Raw genomic sequence first — 21571 nt, forward strand, 5'->3', positions numbered from 1 at the left:
TCCGGTACTTTTTTTTTAAGTTGCCCAATGTATTCAGCATGTGGGCATAAGTATCTCTGTAAATACCATGTGTTGCTGATACTGCCTGTGAGCGGCGCTATCGGTGGCCGCTCACAGGCATCACATGACCCCTGGCTGCAGCATCTGCTGATGCCGAGGGTCTCTCTTCCGCGTTCCACCGGTGGCTGCTGGGTTGTGGGCGGGGTTACCCCACGAGTCACACCCAGCATCCGCCGCGCGCTCTCCCTCTCCCCATTCATTGGGAAAGCGTGCGGTGGATGCTAGGTGTGACGCGGGGAATAACAGCAGCCACCGCGGGGACCCCAGCGCTGAGTCACGCCTCACTTGTCGTGATGTCAGCACGTGGCCACTTGATGCCTGTGAGCGGCCACCGATGGCGCCGCTCACAGGCATTATCAGCAACACATGGTATTTACAAATATACTTATGCCCACATGCTGGATGCATTGGGCAATTAAAAAAAAAAAAAGTACCGGACAACTTCTTTAAAACAAGTCAGACATTTTATGGTTTTCGGGTTATTGTAGTACAGATTTCTACCACTAGATGCTGACAGTATTTACTAATACCTGCTTGGAGTATTGTGCCTTAAATTCTTTTAACAGCACACCATGTGGTTAGGAGGGGTATTGCATTTTAAACTTAAAGAGATATACCAAATAAAGTATAGAGAATATATGAAGCAATGGCACACATGCAGGGCATTTTCAGAATAACTCTAAAAGGTGTTTTACAATATCCATATGTTAAAAACCATTTATGCTTCATTCCTTTTGAATTTTGTGCATTTATGGATGACATGAAAGTTTCTTTCAGTTTTGGTATCACATTCTCATGCAGTTCACTTTTTATCGAGATATCTATGCCTTTATTGTCTATGAATTTAACCCTGTAACGTATTTTTAGATATTGTATGGCCTATTCTACCAAACAGAAGTTGTTTCTTGTGTGTTATGCTCCGGGGCAGGAGCTAAACTGTAATAAATTGTAAATAATTAATTAAATAATTAAACTGTGTCCTGTTGTACCTTTTTATAATGTTAAGACATGATTTTATGTCTATACAATGCTTATGGTGTCTTAGTTTGTGGCTATGTATAGTTATTGCCTTTATAAAGTGACATATGTCTGATTTGAAAACTGGGGCTTGATCATTAAGGCCAAAATTGGCTCCGTCACTAAAGGGGTAATATTGCAGTGTACATGACGGCAGTAATTTGATGGTCACTGTGGACAATGCTCCTATTTTTCTTCTTGCACTTTTTTTTTAATCTAAATGTATTTTCACTGACTTACACCTTCTTGCACCCATCTTATTGGTGCTCTCATGGACTATTATAGCGTGAATAATGTGTTATAAAGAGGACAACTTGTATCTGTGGGGAATAAAAAATGCAAAACATTCTATACTTGCCATATAGTTACATAGGTGGAAAAAAGAAAGGTTCATCAAATTTAACCTTCCTTAACCAGTTACTCATTCTGTATCACTAGATTGTTTGTTTATAGCCCACAATGTAATTTGTTGTGAGAAAAGCATCCAGCCCTTTTGTAAAAGCTGTTAGGGTCGGCCATTACTACCTCTTGTAGTCGGCATTCCGCAGCCTGACTGCTCTGACTGTAAAGAACCCTTTCCTGTTTAGGTGCCGGAATCGCCTTTCTTCCACCCTTAATGAGTGCCCCTTGTCCTTTTGTAAAGTAGTTATTTCTGTGTTGTGACCAGGGTTTACCAGCTATGCAGCTAGATGTCAGCGGGATTACAGTGTCGCTGACATATTTGATATTATCAACTGCTATGCTCCGAGGTCCTACATCCCCATACAGGTATGTACAATATGTGGTAGCAGCACAAGATGTATACACACCAAGCAGCCTAAACATTCAAACCAGAATGAAAACCATTAAATAAGATTGACTATCTGGGGCGCTTGTCAACGCATGTTATTTTAGACAGCATGTCAACAATCAGTTCTTGAAGTTGGGGTGTTGAATGCATGAAAAAATGGGTAAGCCCAAGGTTCTGGGAGACTTTCATAAGGGTCAAATTGTGATGGGTACAAGACTTGCTGTGTAGAGTAAACCTGCTGATACTTTCACCACCAAAAGCAGCCACAATGGTCACTATAGCATCAGAAACTGGCCAATGAAAGGTGGCCGGGTCTACTAAAGCCCATTGTTCGAATAGAGCAACTATGTGGATAAACATCTGAAAGCTGTGTGGTGACCAGGACTAACATCTAGTTTTGATATGTAGCACCCACCTAAACATTGTTCCAAACCTAGTACAGCACATCATGTTGGCCTTATTGACTAGTTGCAGCATCATCCTCTTAAAAGACTGATTTCTGCCAAACTACTTCAGAAATGGATTGAGGGCCTTGACTTGTTGACTTGCCATTCAAATTCCTAGAGTTTGGCTCAATTTAGACTTAATGGGATGTGCTGGAAAAACAAGTTGGTTCCATGAAGGTCTCATCTTGAAACTTTCAACACCGGATCTGTTGCTAAAGTCTTAGAATGAGATACCACAGGACACCTTCAGAGTCCATACCTTGACAGGCAGGGGTGGATTAAGAGTATCAAGGGCCCCGGGCAGTTTAGAATGTGCGTCCTCCACACACACACCCACCCACCCGTCGGCAGTATATATTTTTTATTTTTTACCATTCTTTTACGGTCATACTATATAAATCCATGCTGGTTGAATGGATTTATATAGTGTGACCAAGTTGTCAAGCACTTTCCAAGTGATGCTAAAATCGCTTGGAAAGCGCTTGTCAACCCGCATGCAGAAATGCATGTGAAGAACTCTTCACTTCCGCTTGTCCCTGGCAGGAAAAACACATGTACAATCCGCATGTACAATCCGCATGTGTTTTTTCTGCCAGAGAGATGCAGAAACGCTCAAAAAAAAATCCAGAGCATTTCTGCATCGTGGGCACATAGCCTTACATTAATTGTATGACTCAATATGGAGCACTCGTAGCCATCTATACACAGCGGGAGGCCGCACGGCGCTCCCCCCAGAGACAGCAGGAGGCCGCACGGCGCCATCTATACTCAGCAGGAGGTTGCACGCAGTCACGCACACACAAACATATACAGACATATACGCATAAACACATTTGAAACACATACATATAAACAGACATCACACAATTATGTTTGCCTACACACACACTCACGCAATCACACACACACTCACCATCCCCCGGCTCGGCTCCAGTCCTGTTGCTCCTCTCCGCTCCAGTCCTCCTGCTCCTCTTCGATGCAGGCTGCAGCAGTGCAGGCCGGGCGTGCACTGCGTGACGTCACAGCTAGGAGACACGGCCGCGCAAAGGGCCGTGTCTCCTAGCTGTGACGCGGCCGGGCCAGCACAGGGAAGTTAACTGCTGCAGTGCTGGCCCTGCCGAAGAAGTAGTAGTGGCCGTGTGCCGCTGCTGGGGCAGCAGTCCGGGGTCCCCCCCACCACTGTCTGCCTGTATGCCGCGCCCCTGTGTATGCTGGGCCCTGCCTGACGTCATGTGGCAGGGCGGTCCCAGCATCATTCAAACTGCCCACCCCGGTGGATCTACAGATGGTCGGATGGGAGCGGCTGCGTGATGCAGCGTGTCTGTGAGTGGCTGCTTTGAACTTTGGGACCGCCCTGCTTGACGTCATGTGACAGGGCGGTCCCAAAGTTCAAAGCAGCCAGTCACAGACATGCTGGCTGCATCACGCAGCCCTGTATATGCACTAGCGCCGGCGGGAAATTTAAATGATGTTGGGACCGCCCTGCCACATGACGTCAGGCAGGGCGGTACCAACAGCATTTAAACTGCACGCCCGTGCTAGTGAATATACAGCCGCGGCGGCCAGATGGGAGCGTCATGTGGCACTGGCAGGGCGGGGCGACACAGTATGATTCAAACCGCCTACAGCTGCGGGCCCGCAGTGGTGATCATCTAAACCTTTCGGCCAGCGCGGCGGTGACCGAAAAAAATGCGCATTATAATGGGAGCAATTCATGGGCCCCCTGGAGCCTCAGGGCCCCGGGCGGTAGCCCATATTGCCCTCATTATAATCCGCCTATGTAGACGGGTCAGAGCTGTTTTTGCAGCTTTAAGTGGACATATGCAATATTTTGCTGTGATGTGATTGCGGAATGTATAAAGTTATTATTTTGCATATCTGGATCCCCAGGATGATGATGGGTAAGTTGATTCCTTTTATGGGTTTGTGGGCTTGACCTTCTTGGAATGATCAGGAGACAGTTGAGAAACCATCCAACATGAATTTTATTGATTTATGATATTACAGTATCTTGGATGGTGACGCATTATGACTCCGGGATGGACTTCATGATTGTAATGGTATTTCCTTGTCTTTTTATTGAATTGTTTATTGCATAATTGGTGTATAATTATGAAGTGTGATTGGTTCACTTTTGCGTCGGCTGGTTCAGGAGCAGCATAACCTTTGTACTATGTTTAATTCTGAAATTTACTTTTCTTATTTAGCACTGTAGGCTTCAGTTACAATAGTAAGTAGTTTTAGCCTGATACTCTTTAGAATAAATAGGAGCATTTGTGCATATAATGGAATTCTTCTAACAAATCTAGACTAGGTGGAATTAGTGCAAGCACAGGAGGTCCTTGCTGTGAGGACAGATGTGCCGGAGTGCATGTTTCTCCTGCCCGGAAGTTTTGAGAAGCTTGATCGCAGTAGATTGAAGCTGTTCCTAACCTGATTTACAATGAATGTTTAAAGCTGGGATTGCTTTATGGTAATTTAAATAGCTGGGTTAGAACATATAGCTATCCCCAAGCGATCCTTAAACTGGTTGTCCATGTGAGTATTACTTTATTGTGGTATTGTTGTTATATATGTTGCACTTTGCATTGAATTTATATTACTGTCTGTAAATCCTTTTAAAAGCATGTGTCCAGTGGCTTGCCATTCAGTACGTCTGGGATAATGGCTGCTAAAAGTATGTTCACATGCAGCTGACTTGTTGAAGAAATTTCTGTGGCTTGAAATCTGTTCCATACATACCAGGTTGTTTCTACAGCTTTCATGTGGATTTCTGCAACCATCATTCAGAAGATGGTCTTTTTTTATAGTCTAGACCAGTGATGGCGAACCTTTTACAGACCGAGTGCCCAAACTGCAACCCAAAACCCACTTATTTATCGCAAAGTGTCAACACGGCAGATTAACCTGAATACAGAGGGTTTTAGTTTAAAAAAAAAAAAACGCATACAGAGAGTCCACCCCCCATCCATGTATATATGCTGCCTCCACACCCCCCATCCATGTATATATTCTGCCTCCACACCCCCATCCATGTATATATGCTGCCTCCGCACCCCCCATCCATGTATATATGCTGCCTCCGCACCCCCCATCCATGTATATATGCTGCCTCCGCACCCCCCATCCATGTATATATGCTGCCTCCGCACCCCCCATCCATGTATATATGCTGCCTCCGCACCCCCCATCCATGTATATATGCTGCCTCCGCACCCCCCATCCATGTATATATGCTGCCTCCACACCCCCCATCCATGTATATATGCTGCCTCCACACCCTCCATCCATGTATATATGCTGCCTCCACACCCCCCATCCATGTATATATGCTGCCTCCACACCCCCCATCCATGTATATATGCTGCCTCCACACCCCCCATCCATGTATATATGCTGCCTCCACACCCTCCATCCATGTATATATGCTGCCTCCACACCCCCCATCCATGTATATATGCTGCCTCCACACCCCCCATCCATGTATATATGCTGCCTCCACACCCACCCCCCATCCATGTATATATGCTCTCTCCACACCCCCCATCCATGTATATATGCTGCCTCCACACACACCCCCCATCCATGTATATATGCTGCCTCCACACCCCCATCCATGTATATATGCTCTCTCCACACCCCCCATCCATGTATATATGCTCTCTCCACACCCCCCATCCATGTATATATGCTCTCTCCACACCCCCCATCCATGTATATATGCTGCCTCCACACACCCCCATCCATGTATATACAGTTATTTGAAAAAGTTTGGGCACCCCTATTAATCTTAAGCTTAATGTTTTATAAAAATTGGTGTTTTTGCAACAGCTATTTCAGTTTGATATATGTAATAACTGTTGGACGCAGTAATGTTTCTGCCTTGAAATGAGGTTTATTGTACTAACAGAAAATGTGCAATCTGCATTCAAACAAAATTTGACAGGTGCATAAGTATGGGCACCCTTATCATTTTCTTGTTTTAAATACTCCTACCTACTTTTTACTGACTTACTAAAGCACTTTTTTTGGTTTTGTAACCTCATTGAGCTTTGAACTTCATAGCCAGGTGTATGCAATCATGAGAAAAGCTACTTAAAGTGGCCACTTGCAAGTTGTTCTCCTGTTTGAATCTCCTCTGAAGAGTGGCATCATGGGCTCCTCAAAACAACTGTCAAATGATCTGAAAACAAAGATTATTCAACATAGTTGTTCAGGGGAAGGAAACAAAAAGCTGTCTCAGAGATTTAACCTGTCAATTTCCACTGTGAGGAACATTGTAAGGAAATGGAAGAACACAGGGACAGTTCTTGTTAAGGCCAGAAGTGGCAGGCCAAGAAAAACATCAGAAAGGCAGAGAAGAAGAATGGTGAGATCAGTCAAGGACAATCCTCAGACCACCTCCAGAGAGCTGCAGCATCAACTTGCTGCAGATGGTGTCACTGTGCATCGGTCAACTATACAACACACTTTGCACAAGGAGAAGCTGTATGGGAGAGTGATGCGAAAGAAACCGTTTCTGCAAGCACGCCACAAACAGAGTCGGCTGAGGTATGCAAAAGCACATTTGGAGAAGCCAATTTCTTTTTGGAAGAAGGTCCTGTGGACTGATGAAACCAAGATTGAGTTGTTTGGTCATACAAAAAGGCGTTATGCATGGCGGCAAAAAAAACACAGCATTCCAAGAAAAACACTTGCTACCCACAGTAAAATTTGGTGGAGGTTCCATCATGCTTTGGGGCTGTGTGGCCAATGCCGGCACCGGGAATCTTGTTAAAGTTGAGGGACGCATGGATTCCACTCAGTATCAGCAGATTCTTGACAATAATGTTCAAGAATCAGTGATAAAGTTGAAGTTATGCAGGGGATGGATCTTTCAGCAAGACAATGATCCAAAACACCGCTCCAAATCTACTCAGGCATTCATGCAGAGGAACAATTACAATGTTCTGGAATGGCCATCCCAGTCCCCAGACCTGAATATCATTGAACATCTGTGGGATCATTTGAAGAGGGCTGTCCATGCTCGGCGACCATCAAACTTAACTGAACTGGAATTGTTTTGTAAAGAGGAATGGTCAAAAATACCTTCATCCAGGATCGAGGAATTCATCAAAAGCTACAGGAAGCGACTACAGGCTGTTATTTTTGCAAAAGGAGGATCTACTAAATATTAATGTCACTTTTCTGGTGAGGTGCCCATACTTATGCACCTGTCAAATTTTGTTTGAATGCAGATTGCACATTTTCTGTTAGTACAATAAACCTCATTTCAAGACAGAAACATTACTGTGTCCAACAGTTATTACATATATCAAACTGAAATAGCTGTTGCAAAAACACCAATTTTTATAAAACGTTAAGCTTAAGATTAATAGGGGTGCCCAAACTTTTTCATATAACTGTATGCTCTCTCCACACCCCCATCCATGTATATATGCTGCCTCCACACCCCCCATCCATGTATATATGCTGCCTCCACACCCCCCATCCATGTATATATGCTGCCTCCACACCCCCCATCCATGTATATATGCTGCCTCCACACCTCCCATCCATGTATATATGCTGCCTCCACACCCCCCATCCATGTATATATGCCCTCTCCACACCCCCCATCCATGTATATATGCCCTCTCCACACCCCCCATCCATGTATATATGCCCTCTCCACACCCCCCATCCATGTATATATGCTGCCTCCACACCTCCATCCATGTATATATGCTGCCTCCACACCCCCCATCCATGTATATATGTTGCCTCCACACCCCCATCCATGTATATATGCTCTCTCCACACCCCCATCCATGTATATATGCTGCCTCCACACCCCCATCCATGTATATATGCTCTCTCCACACCCCCATCCATGTATATATGCTGCCTCCGCACCCCCCATCCATGTATATATGCTGCCTCCGCACCCCCATTCATGTATATATGCTGCCTCCGCACCCCCCATCCATGTATATATGCTGCCTCCGCACCCCCATCCATGTATATGCTGCCTCCGCACCCCCCATCCATATATATATGCTGCCTCCACACCCCCATCCATGTATATATGCTCTCTCCACCCCCTATCCATGTATATATGCTGCCTCCACACCCCCCATCCATGTATATATGCTGCCTCCACACCCCCCATCCATGTATATATGTTGCCTCCACACCCCCATCCAAGTATATATGCGCTCTCCACACCCCCCGTCCATGTATATATGCTGCCTCCACACCCCCCGTCCATGTATATATGCTGCCTCCGCACCCCCCATCCATGTATATATGCTGCCTCCACACACCCCCCATCCATGTATATATGCCGTCTCCACACCCCCCATCCATGTATATATGCTGCCTCCACACCCCCCATCCATGTATATATGCTGCCTCCGCACCCCCCATCCATGTATATATGCTGCCTCCACACACCCCCCATCCATGTATATATGCCGTCTCCACACCCCCCATCCATGTATATATGCTGCCTCCACACCCCCCATCCATGTATATATATGCTGCCTCCGCACCCCCCATCCATGTATATATGCTGCCTCCACACACCCCCCATCCATGTATATATGCCGTCTCCACACCCCCCATCCATGTATATATGCTGCCTCCACACCCCCCATCCATGTATATATGCTCTCTCCACCCCCCATCCATGTATATATGCTGTCTCCACACCCCCCATCCATGTATATATTCTGCCTCCATACCCCCCATCCATGTATATATGCTGCCTCCACACCCCCCATCCATGTATATATGCTCTCTCCACACCCCCATCCATGTATATATGCTGCCTCCACACCCACCATCCATGTATATATATTCTGCCTCCACACCCCCATCCATGTAATATATGCTCTCTCCCCACACCCCATCCATGTATATATGCTGCCTCCACACCCCCATCCATGTATATATACTCTGCCTCCTCACCCCCCATCCATGTATATATATTCTGCCTCCACACCCCTCATCCATGTATATATATTCTGCCTCCACACCCCCCATCCATGTATATATGCTCTCCCCACACCCCCATCCATGTATATATGCTCTCTCCACACCCCACATCCATGTATATATGCTCTCTCCACACCCCCATCCATGTATATATGCTCTCTCCACACCCCCCATCCATGTATATATGCTCTCCCCACACCCCCATCCATTTATATATGCTCTCTCCACACCCCACATCCATGTATATATGCTCTCTCCACACCCCCATCCATGTATATATGCTCTCTCCACACCCCCCATCCATGTATATATGCTCTCCCCACACCCCCATCCATGTATATATGCTCTCTCCACACCCCCATCCATGTATATATGCTCTCTCCACACCCCCCATCCATGTATATATGCTCTCTCCACACCCCCCATCCATGTATATATGCTCTCTCCACACCCCCCATCCATGTATATATGCTGCCTCCACACACCCCCATCCATGTATATACAGTTATTTGAAAAAGTTTGGGCACCCCTATTAATCTTAAGCTTAATGTTTTATAAAAATTGGTGTTTTTGCAACAGCTATTTCAGTTTGATATATGTAATAACTGTTGGACGCAGTAATGTTTCTGCCTTGAAATGAGGTTTATTGTACTAACAGAAAATGTGCAATCTGCATTCAAACAAAATTTGACAGGTGCATAAGTATGGGCACCCTTATCATTTTCTTGTTTTAAATACTCCTACCTACTTTTTACTGACTTACTAAAGCACTTTTTTTGGTTTTGTAACCTCATTGAGCTTTGAACTTCATAGCCAGGTGTATGCAATCATGAGAAAAGCTACTTAAAGTGGCCACTTGCAAGTTGTTCTCCTGTTTGAATCTCCTCTGAAGAGTGGCATCATGGGCTCCTCAAAACAACTGTCAAATGATCTGAAAACAAAGATTATTCAACATAGTTGTTCAGGGGAAGGAAACAAAAAGCTGTCTCAGAGATTTAACCTGTCAATTTCCACTGTGAGGAACATTGTAAGGAAATGGAAGAACACAGGGACAGTTCTTGTTAAGGCCAGAAGTGGCAGGCCAAGAAAAACATCAGAAAGGCAGAGAAGAAGAATGGTGAGATCAGTCAAGGACAATCCTCAGACCACCTCCAGAGAGCTGCAGCATCAACTTGCTGCAGATGGTGTCACTGTGCATCGGTCAACTATACAACACACTTTGCACAAGGAGAAGCTGTATGGGAGAGTGATGCGAAAGAAACCGTTTCTGCAAGCACGCCACAAACAGAGTCGGCTGAGGTATGCAAAAGCACATTTGGAGAAGCCAATTTCTTTTTGGAAGAAGGTCCTGTGGACTGATGAAACCAAGATTGAGTTGTTTGGTCATACAAAAAGGCGTTATGCATGGCGGCAAAAAAAACACAGCATTCCAAGAAAAACACTTGCTACCCACAGTAAAATTTGGTGGAGGTTCCATCATGCTTTGGGGCTGTGTGGCCAATGCCGGCACCGGGAATCTTGTTAAAGTTGAGGGACGCATGGATTCCACTCAGTATCAGCAGATTCTTGACAATAATGTTCAAGAATCAGTGATAAAGTTGAAGTTATGCAGGGGATGGATCTTTCAGCAAGACAATGATCCAAAACACCGCTCCAAATCTACTCAGGCATTCATGCAGAGGAACAATTACAATGTTCTGGAATGGCCATCCCAGTCCCCAGACCTGAATATCATTGAACATCTGTGGGATCATTTGAAGAGGGCTGTCCATGCTCGGCGACCATCAAACTTAACTGAACTGGAATTGTTTTGTAAAGAGGAATGGTCAAAAATACCTTCATCCAGGATCCAGGAATTCATCAAAAGCTACAGGAAGCGACTACAGGCTGTTATTTTTGCAAAAGGAGGATCTACTAAATATTAATGTCACTTTTCTGGTGAGGTGCCCATACTTATGCACCTGTCAAATTTTGTTTGAATGCAGATTGCACATTTTCTGTTAGTACAATAAACCTCATTTCAAGACAGAAACATTACTGTGTCCAACAGTTATTACATATATCAAACTGAAATAGCTGTTGCAAAAACACCAATTTTTATAAAACGTTAAGCTTAAGATTAATAGGGGTGCCCAAACTTTTTCATATAACTGTATGCTCTCTCCACACCCCCATCCATGTATATATGCTGCCTCCACACCCCCCATCCATGTATATATGCTGCCTCCACACCCCCCATCCATGTATATATGCTGCCTCCACACCTCCCATCCATGTATATATGCTGCCTCCACACCCCCCATCCATGTATATATGCTGCCTCCACACCCCCCATCCATGTATATATGCCCTCTCCACACCCCCCATCCATGTATATATGCCCTCTCCACACCCCCCATCCATGTATATATGCTGCCTCCACACCTCCATCCATGTATATATGCTGCCTCCACACCCCCCATCCATGTATATATGTTGCCTCCACACCCCCATCCATGTATATATGCTCTCTCCACACCCCCATCCATGTATATATGCTGCCTCCACACCCCCATCCATGTATATATGCTCTCTCCACACCCCCATCCATGTATATATGCTGCCTCCGCACCCCCCATCCATGTATATATGCTGCCTCCGCACCCCCATTCATGTATATATGCTGCCTCCGCACCCCCCATCCATGTATATATGCTGCCTCCGCACCCCCATCCATGTATATGCTGCCTCCGCACCCCCCATCCATATATATATGCTGCCTCCACACCCCCATCCATGTATATATGCTCTCTCCACCCCCTATCCATGTATATATGCTGCCTCCACACCTCCATCCATGTATATATGCTGCCTCCACACACCCCATCCATGTATATATGCTGCCTCCACACCCCCCATCCATGTATATATGTTGCCTCCACACCCCCATCCAAGTATATATGCGCTCTCCACACCCCCCGTCCATGTATATATGCTGCCTCCACACCCCCCATCCATGTATATATGCTGCCTCCACACACCCCCATCCATGTATATATGCTGCCTCCACACACCCCCATCCATGTATATATGCCGTCTCCACACCCCCCATCCATGTATATATGCTGCCTCCACACCCCCCATCCATGTATATATGCTCTCTCCACCCCCCATCCATGTATATATGCTGTCTCCACACCCCCCATCCATGTATATATTCTGCCTCCATACCCCCCATCCATGTATATATGCTGCCTCCACACCCCCCATCCATGTATATATGCTCTCTCCACACCCCCATCCATGTATATATGCTGCCTCCACACCCACCATCCATGTATATATATTCTGCCTCCACACCCCCATCCATGTAATATATGCTCTCTCCCCACACCCCATCCATGTATATATGCTGCCTCCACACCCCCATCCATGTATATATACTCTGCCTCCTCACCCCCCATCCATGTATATATATTCTGCCTCCACACCCCTCATCCATGTATATATATTCTGCCTCCACACCCCCCATCCATGTATATATGCTCTCCCCACACCCCCATCCATTTATATATGCTCTCTCCACACCCCACATCCATGTATATATGCTCTCTCCACACCCCCATCCATGTATATATGCTCTCTCCACACCCCCCATCCATGTATATATGCTCTCCCCACACCCCCATCCATGTATATATGCTCTCTCCACACCCCCATCCATGTATATATGCTCTCTCCACACCCCCCATCCATGTATATATGCTCTCCCCACACCCCCATCCATTTATATATGCTCTCTCCACACCCCACATCCATGTATATATGCTCTCTCCACACCCCCATCCATGTATATATGCTCTCTCCACACCCCCCATCCATGTATATATGCTCTCCCCACACCCCCATCCATGTATATATGCTCTCTCCACACCCCACATCCATGTATATATGCTCTCTCCACACCCCCATCCATGTATATATATTCTGCCTCCACACCCCTCATCCATGCATATATGCTGCCTCCACACCCCTCATCCATATATATATATGCTGCCTCCACACACCCCCATCCATGTATATATGCTGTCTCCGCACCCCCCATCCATGTATATATGCTGCCTCCACACCCCCCATCCATGTATATATGCTGCCTCCACACCCCCCATCCATGTATATATGCTGCCTCCACATCCCCCATCCATGTATATATGCTGCCTCCACACCCCCATCCATGTATATATATGTTGCCTCCACACCCCCATCCATGTATACAGTTATATGAAAAAGTTTGGGCACCCCTATTAATCTTAAGCTTAATGTTTTATAAAAATTGGTGTTTTTGCAACAGCTATTTCAGTTTGATATATGTAATAACTGTTGGACGCAGTAATGTTTCTGCCTTGAAATGAGGTTTATTGTACTAACAGAAAATGTGCAATCTGCATTCAAACAAAATTTGACAGGTGCATAAGTATGGGCACCCTTATCATTTTCTTGTTTTAAATACTCCTACCTACTTTTTACTGACTTACTAAAGCACTTTTTTTGGTTTTGTAACCTCATTGAGCTTTGAACTTCATAGCCAGGTGTATGCAATCATGAGAAAAGCTACTTAAAGTGGCCACTTGCAAGTTGTTCTCCTGTTTGAATCTCCTCTGAAGAGTGGCATCATGGGCTCCTCAAAACAACTGTCAAATGATCTGAAAACAAAGATTATTCAACATAGTTGTTCAGGGGAAGGAAACAAAAAGCTGTCTCAGAGATTTAACCTGTCAATTTCCACTGTGAGGAACATTGTAAGGAAATGGAAGAACACAGGGACAGTTCTTGTTAAGGCCAGAAGTGGCAGGCCAAGAAAAACATCAGAAAGGCAGAGAAGAAGAATGGTGAGATCAGTCAAGGACAATCCTCAGACCACCTCCAGAGAGCTGCAGCATCAACTTGCTGCAGATGGTGTCACTGTGCATCGGTCAACTATACAACACACTTTGCACAAGGAGAAGCTGTATGGGAGAGTGATGCGAAAGAAACCGTTTCTGCAAGCACGCCACAAACAGAGTCGGCTGAGGTATGCAAAAGCACATTTGGAGAAGCCAATTTCTTTTTGGAAGAAGGTCCTGTGGACTGATGAAACCAAGATTGAGTTGTTTGGTCATACAAAAAGGCGTTATGCATGGCGGCAAAAAAAACACAGCATTCCAAGAAAAACACTTGCTACCCACAGTAAAATTTGGTGGAGGTTCCATCATGCTTTGGGGCTGTGTGGCCAATGCCGGCACCGGGAATCTTGTTAAAGTTGAGGGACGCATGGATTCCACTCAGTATCAGCAGATTCTTGACAATAATGTTCAAGAATCAGTGATAAAGTTGAAGTTATGCAGGGGATGGATCTTTCAGCAAGACAATGATCCAAAACACCGCTCCAAATCTACTCAGGCATTCATGCAGAGGAACAATTACAATGTTCTGGAATGGCCATCCCAGTCCCCAGACCTGAATATCATTGAACATCTGTGGGATCATTTGAAGAGGGCTGTCCATGCTCGGCGACCATCAAACTTAACTGAACTGGAATTGTTTTGTAAAGAGGAAAGGTCAAAAATACCTTCATCCAGGATCCAGGAATTCATCAAAAGCTACAGGAAGCGACTACAGGCTGTTATTTTTGCAAAAGGAGGATCTACTAAATATTAATGTCACTTTTCTGGTGAGGTGCCCATACTTATGCACCTGTCAAATTTTGTTTGAATGCAGATTGCACATTTTCTGTTAGTACAATAAACCTCATTTCAAGACAGAAACATTACTGTGTCCAACAGTTATTACATATATCAAACTGAAATAGCTGTTGCAAAAACACCAATTTTTATAAAACGTTAAGCTTAAGATTAATAGGGGTGCCCAAACTTTTTCATATAACTGTATGCTCTCTCCACACCCCCATCCATGTATATATGCTGCCTCCACACCCCCCATCCATGTATATATGCTGCCTCCACACCCCCCATCCATGTATATATGCTGCCTCCACACCTCCCATCCATGTATATATGCTGCCTCCACACCCCCCATCCATGTATATATGCCCTCTCCACACCCCCCATCCATGTATATATGCCCTCTCCACACCCCCCATCCATGTATATATGCCCTCTCCACACCCCCCATCCATGTATATATGCTGCCTCCACACCTCCATCCATGTATATATGCTGCCTCCACACCCCCCATCCATGTATATATGTTGCCTCCACACCCCCATCCATGTATATATGCTCTCTCCACACCCCCATCCATGTATATATGCTGCCTCCACACCCCCATCCATGTATATATGCTCTCTCCACACCCCCATCCATGTATATATGCTGCCTCCGCACCCCCCATCCATGTATATATGCTGCCTCCGCACCCCCATTCATGTATATATGCTGCCTCCGCACCCCCCATCCATGTATATATGCTGCCTCCGCACCCCCCATCCATATATATATGCTGCCTCCACACCCCCATCCATGTATATATGCTCTCTCCACCCCCTATCCATGTATATATGCTGCCTCCACACCTCCATCCATGTATATATGCTGCCTCCACACCCCCCATCCATGTATATATGCTGCCTCCACACCCCCCATCCATGTATATATGTTGCCTCCACACCCCCATCCAAGTATATATGCGCTCTCCACACCCCCCGTCCATGTATATATGCTGCCTCCACACCCCCCATCCATGTATATATGCTGCCTCCACACACCCCCATCCATGTATATATGCTGCCTCCACACACCCCCATCCATGTATATATGCCGTCTCCACACCCCCCATCCATGTATATATGCTGCCTCCACACCCCCCATCCATGTATATATGCTCTCTCCACCCCCCATCCATGTATATATGCTGTCTCCACACCCCCCATCCATGTATATATTCTGCCTCCATACCCCCCATCCATGTATATATGCTGCCTCCACACCACCCATCCATGTATATATGCTCTCTCCACACCCCCATCCATGTATATATGCTGCCTCCACACCCACCATCCATGTATATATATTCTGCCTCCACACCCCCATCCATGTAATATATGCTCTCTCCCCACACCCCATCCATGTATATATGCTGCCTCCACACCCCCATCCATGTATATATACTCTGCCTCCTCACCCCCCATCCATGTATATATATTCTGCCTCCACACCCCTCATCCATGTATATATATTCTGCCTCCACACCCCCCATCCATGTATATATGCTCTCCCCACACCCCCATCCATGTATATATGCTCTCTCCACACCCCACATCCATGTATATATGCTCTCTCCACACCCCCATCCATGTATATATGCTCTCTCCACACCCCCCATCCATGTATATATGCTCTCCCCACACCCCCATCCATTTATATATGCTCTCTCCACACCCCACATCCATGTATATATGCTCTCTCCACACCCCCATCCATGTATATATGCTCTCTCCACACCCCCCATCCATGTATATATGCTCTCCCCACACCCCCATCCATGTATATATGCTCTCTCCACACCCCCATCCATATATATATGCTCTCTCCACACCCCCCATCCATGTATATATGCTCTCCCCACACCCCCATCCATTTATATATGCTCTCTCCACACCCCACATCCATGTATATATGCTCTCTCCACACCCCCATCCATGTATATATGCTCTCTCCACACCCCCCATCCATGTATATATGCTCTCCCCACACCCCCATCCATGTATATATGCTCTCTCCACACCCCACATCCATGTATATATGCTCTCTCCACACCCCCATCCATGTATATATATTCTGCCTCCACACCCCTCATCCATGCATATATGCTGCCTCCACACCCCTCATCCATATATATATATGCTGCCTCCACACACCCCCATCCATGTATATATGCTGTCTCCGCACCCCCCATCCATGTATATATGCTGCCTCCACACCCCCCATCCATGTATATATGCTGCCTCCACACCCCCCATCCATGTATATATGCTGCCTCCACATCCCCCATCCATGTATATATGCTGCCTCCACACCCCCATCCATGTATATATATGTTGCCTCCACACCCCCATCCATGTATACAGTTATATGAAAAAGTTTGGGCACCCCTATTAATCTTAAGCTTAATGTTTTATAAAAATTGGTGTTTTTGCAACAGCTATTTCAGTTTGATATATGTAATAACTGTTGGACACAGTGATGTTTCTGCCTTGAAATGAGGTTTATTGTACTAACAGAAAATGTGCAATCTGCATTCAAACAAAATTTGGCAGGTGCATAAGTATGGGCACCTCACCAGAAAAGTGACATTAATATTTAGTAGATCCCCCTTTGCAAAAATAACAGCCTCTAGTCGCTTCCTGTAGCTTTTAATGATTTCCTGGATGAAGGTATTTTTGACCATTCCTCTTTACAAAACAATTCCAGTTCAGTTAAGTTTGATGGTCACCGAGCATGGACAGCCCTCTTCAAATGATCCCACAGATGTTCAATGATATTCAGGTCTGGGGACTGGGATGGCCATTCCAGAACATTGTAATTGTTCCTCTGCATGAATGCCTGAGTAGATTTGGAGCGGTGTTTTGGATCATTGTCTTGCTGAAAAATCCATCCCCTGCGTAACTTCAACTTTGTCACTGATTCTTGAACATTATTGTCAAGAATCTGCTGATACTGAGTGGAATCCATGCGTCCCTCAACTTTAACAAGATTCCCGGTGCCGGCATTGGCCACACAGCCCCATAGCATGATGGAACCTCCACCAAATTTTACTGTGGGTAGCAAGTGTTTTTCTTGGAATGCTGTGTTTTTTTGCCGCTATGCATAACGCCTTTTTGTATGACCAAACAACTCAATCTTGGTTTCATCAGTCCACAGGACCTTCTTCCAAAAAGAAATTGGCTTCTCCAAATGTGCTTTTGCATACCTCAGCCGACTCTGTTTGTGGCGTGCTTGCAGAAACGGCTTCTTTCGCATCACTCTCCCATACAGCTTCTCCTTGTGCAAAGTGCGTTGTATAGTTGACCGATGCACAGTGACACCATCTGCAGCAAGTTGATGCTGCAGCTCTCTGGAGGTGGTCTGAGGATTGTCCTTGACTGATCTCACCATTCTTATTTTCTGCCTTTCTGATGTTTTTCTTGGCCCGCCACTTCTGGCCTTAACAAGAACTGTCCCTGTGTTCTTCCATTTCCTTACTATGTTCCTCACAGTGGAAACTGACAGGTTAAATCTCTGAGACAGCTTTTTGTATCCTTCCCAAGAACAACTATGTTGAATAATCTTTGTTTTCTGATCATTTGACAGTTGTTTTGAGGAGCCCATGATGCCACTCTTCAGAGGAGATTCAAACAGGAGAACAACTTGCAAGTGGCCACTTTAAGTAGCTTTTCTCATGATTGCGTACACCTGGCTATGAAGTTCAAAGCTCAATGAGGTTACAAAACCAAAAAAAGTGCTTTAGTAAGTCAGTAAAAAGTAGGTAGGAGTATTTAAAACAAGAAAATGATAAGGGTGCCCATACTTATGCACCTGTCAAATTTTGTTTGAATGCAGATTGCACATTTTCTGTTAGTACAATAAACCTCATTTCAAGGCAGAAACATTACTGTGTTCAACAGTTATTACATATATCAAACTGAAATAGCTGTTGCAAAAACACCAATTTTTATAAAACATTAAGCTTAAGATTAATAGGGGTGCCCAAACTTTTTCATATAACTGTATATGCTGCCTCTACACCCCTCATCCATGTGTATATATATGCTGCCTCCACACCCCCATCCATGTATATATATGCTGCCTCCACACCCCCATCCATGTATATATTCTGCCTCCACACCCCCATCCATGTATATATTCTGCCTCCACACTCCCATCCATGTATAGATTCTGCCTCCACACCCCCATCCATGTATATATGCTGCCTCCACACCCCCATCCATGTATATATTGTGCCTCCACACACCCATCCATGTATATATGCTCTCTCCACACCCCCCATCCATGTATGTATGCTGCCTCCACACCCCCATTCATGTATATATATTCTGCCTCCACACACCCCCATCCATGGATATATGCTCTCACCACACCCCTCCATCCATGTATATATATTCTGCCTCCACATCCCCCATCCATGTGTATATGCTGCCTCCACACCCCCATTCATGTATATATATTCTGCCTCCACACACCCCCATCCATGGATATATGCTCTCACCACACCCCTCCATCCATGTATATATATTCTGCCTTCACACCCCTCATCCATGTATATATATTCTGCCTCCAAACCCCCCATCCATGTATATATGCTCTCTCCACACCCCCCATCCATGTATATATGCTCTCTCCACACCCCCCATCCATGTATATATATGCTGCCTCCACACCCCCATCCATGTATATATTTTGCCTCCACACCCCCATCCATGTGTATATGCTGCCTCCACACCCCCCATTCATGTATATATATTCTACCTCCACACACCCCCATCCATGTATATATTCTGCCTCCACACACCCCCATCCATGTATATATGCTGTCTCCACACCCCCCATCCATGTATATATGCTGCCTCCACACCCCCATCCATGTATATATATGCTGCCTCCACACCCCCATCCATGTATATATATGCTGCCTCCACACCCCCATCCATGTATATATATTCTGCCTCCACACCCCCCATCCATGTATATATGCTGCCTCCACACCCCCCATCCATGTATATATATGCTGCCTCCACACCCCCCATCCATGTATATATGCTGCCTCCACACCCCCATCCATGTATATATATGCTGCCTCCACACCCCCATCCATGTATATATATGCTGCCTCCACACCCCCATCCATGTACATATATGCTGCCTCCACACCCCCATCCATGTGTATATATATGCTGCCTCCACACCCCCATCCATGTATATATATGCTGCCTCCACACCCCCATCCATGTATATATACTGTCTCCACACCCCCCTTCCATGTATATATGCTGCCTCCACACCCCGTCATCCATGTATATATATTCTGCCTCTACACCCCCCATCCATGTATATATATTCTGCCTCCACACCCCCCATCCATGTATATATATTCTGCCTCCACACCCCCCATCCATGTATATATATTCTGCCTCCACACCCCCATCTGCCTCCACACCCCCCATCCATGTATATATATATGCTGTCTCCACACCCTCCATCCATGTATATATATTCTGCCTCCACACCCCCCATCCATGTATATATATGCTGCCTCCACACCCCCATCCATGTTTATATTCTGCCTCCACACCCCCATCCATGTATATATTGTGCCTCCACACACCCATCCATGTATATATTGTGCCTCCACACCCTCCATCCATGTATATATGCTCTCTCCACACCCCCCATCCATGTATGTATGCTGCCTCCACACCCCCATTCATGTATATATATTCTGCCTCCACACACCCCCATCCATGGATATATGCTCTCTCAACACCCCCCATCCATGTATATATGCTCTCTCCACACCCCCAATCCATGTATATATATATGCTGCCTCCACACCCTCCATCCATGTATATATATGCTGCCTCAACATCCCCATCCATGAATATATATGCTGCCTCCACACCCCCCATCCATGTATATATGCCCTCTCCACACCCCCCATCCATGTATATATGCTCTCTCCACACCCCCCATCCATGTATATACTGTATATTCTGACTCCACACCCCTCATCCATGTATATATATGCTGCCTCCACATCCCCATCCATGTATATATATCCTGCCTCCACATCCCTCATCCATGTATATATATGCTGCCTCCACACCCCCATCCATGTATATATATGCTGCCTCCACACCCCCATCCATGTATATATATGCTGCCTCCACACCCCCATCCATGTATATATATTCTGCCTCCACACCCCCCATCCATGTATATATGCTGCCTCCACACCCCTCATCCATGTATATATATCCTGCCTCCACATCCCTCATCCATGTATATATATGCTGCCTCCACATCCCCATCCATGTATATATATCCTGCCTCCACACCCCCCATCCATGTATATATATGCTGCCTCCACATCCCCATCCATGTATCTATATATATATATATATATGCTGCCTCCACATCCCCCATCCATGTATATATATATATGCTGCCTCCACATCCCCCATCCATGTATATATATATATATGCTGCCTCCACATCCCCCATCCATGTACAGTACAGACCAAAAGTTT

General features: G+C 45.6%; 1 protein-coding gene across 4 annotated transcripts in view; it reads left to right on the forward strand.

The window, feature by feature from the left end:
- The first annotated feature begins 4443 nt into the window (after positions 1-4443).
- Positions 4444-21571, forward strand: part of LOC141273535 (lysosomal acid lipase/cholesteryl ester hydrolase-like) — a 160590-nt gene continuing 143462 nt past the window's right edge. For 2 of the 4 annotated variants that reach the window (XM_073685518.1, XM_073685517.1), the window contains exon 1: positions 4496-4851. The gene's annotated coding sequence lies outside the window, so the exon portion shown is untranslated. Of the gene's footprint in view, positions 4852-21571 lie in introns of all 4 variants that reach the window. The other 2 variants (XM_073685520.1, XM_073685519.1) reach the window with 2 other exon arrangements.

Source organism: Phyllobates terribilis, unplaced genomic scaffold (genome assembly GCF_046119375.1).
Source record: "Phyllobates terribilis strain yellow unplaced genomic scaffold, ASM4611937v1 Scaffold_5__5_contigs__length_657084704, whole genome shotgun sequence".
In the NCBI taxonomy this organism is placed as follows: Eukaryota; Metazoa; Chordata; class Amphibia; order Anura; family Dendrobatidae; genus Phyllobates; species Phyllobates terribilis.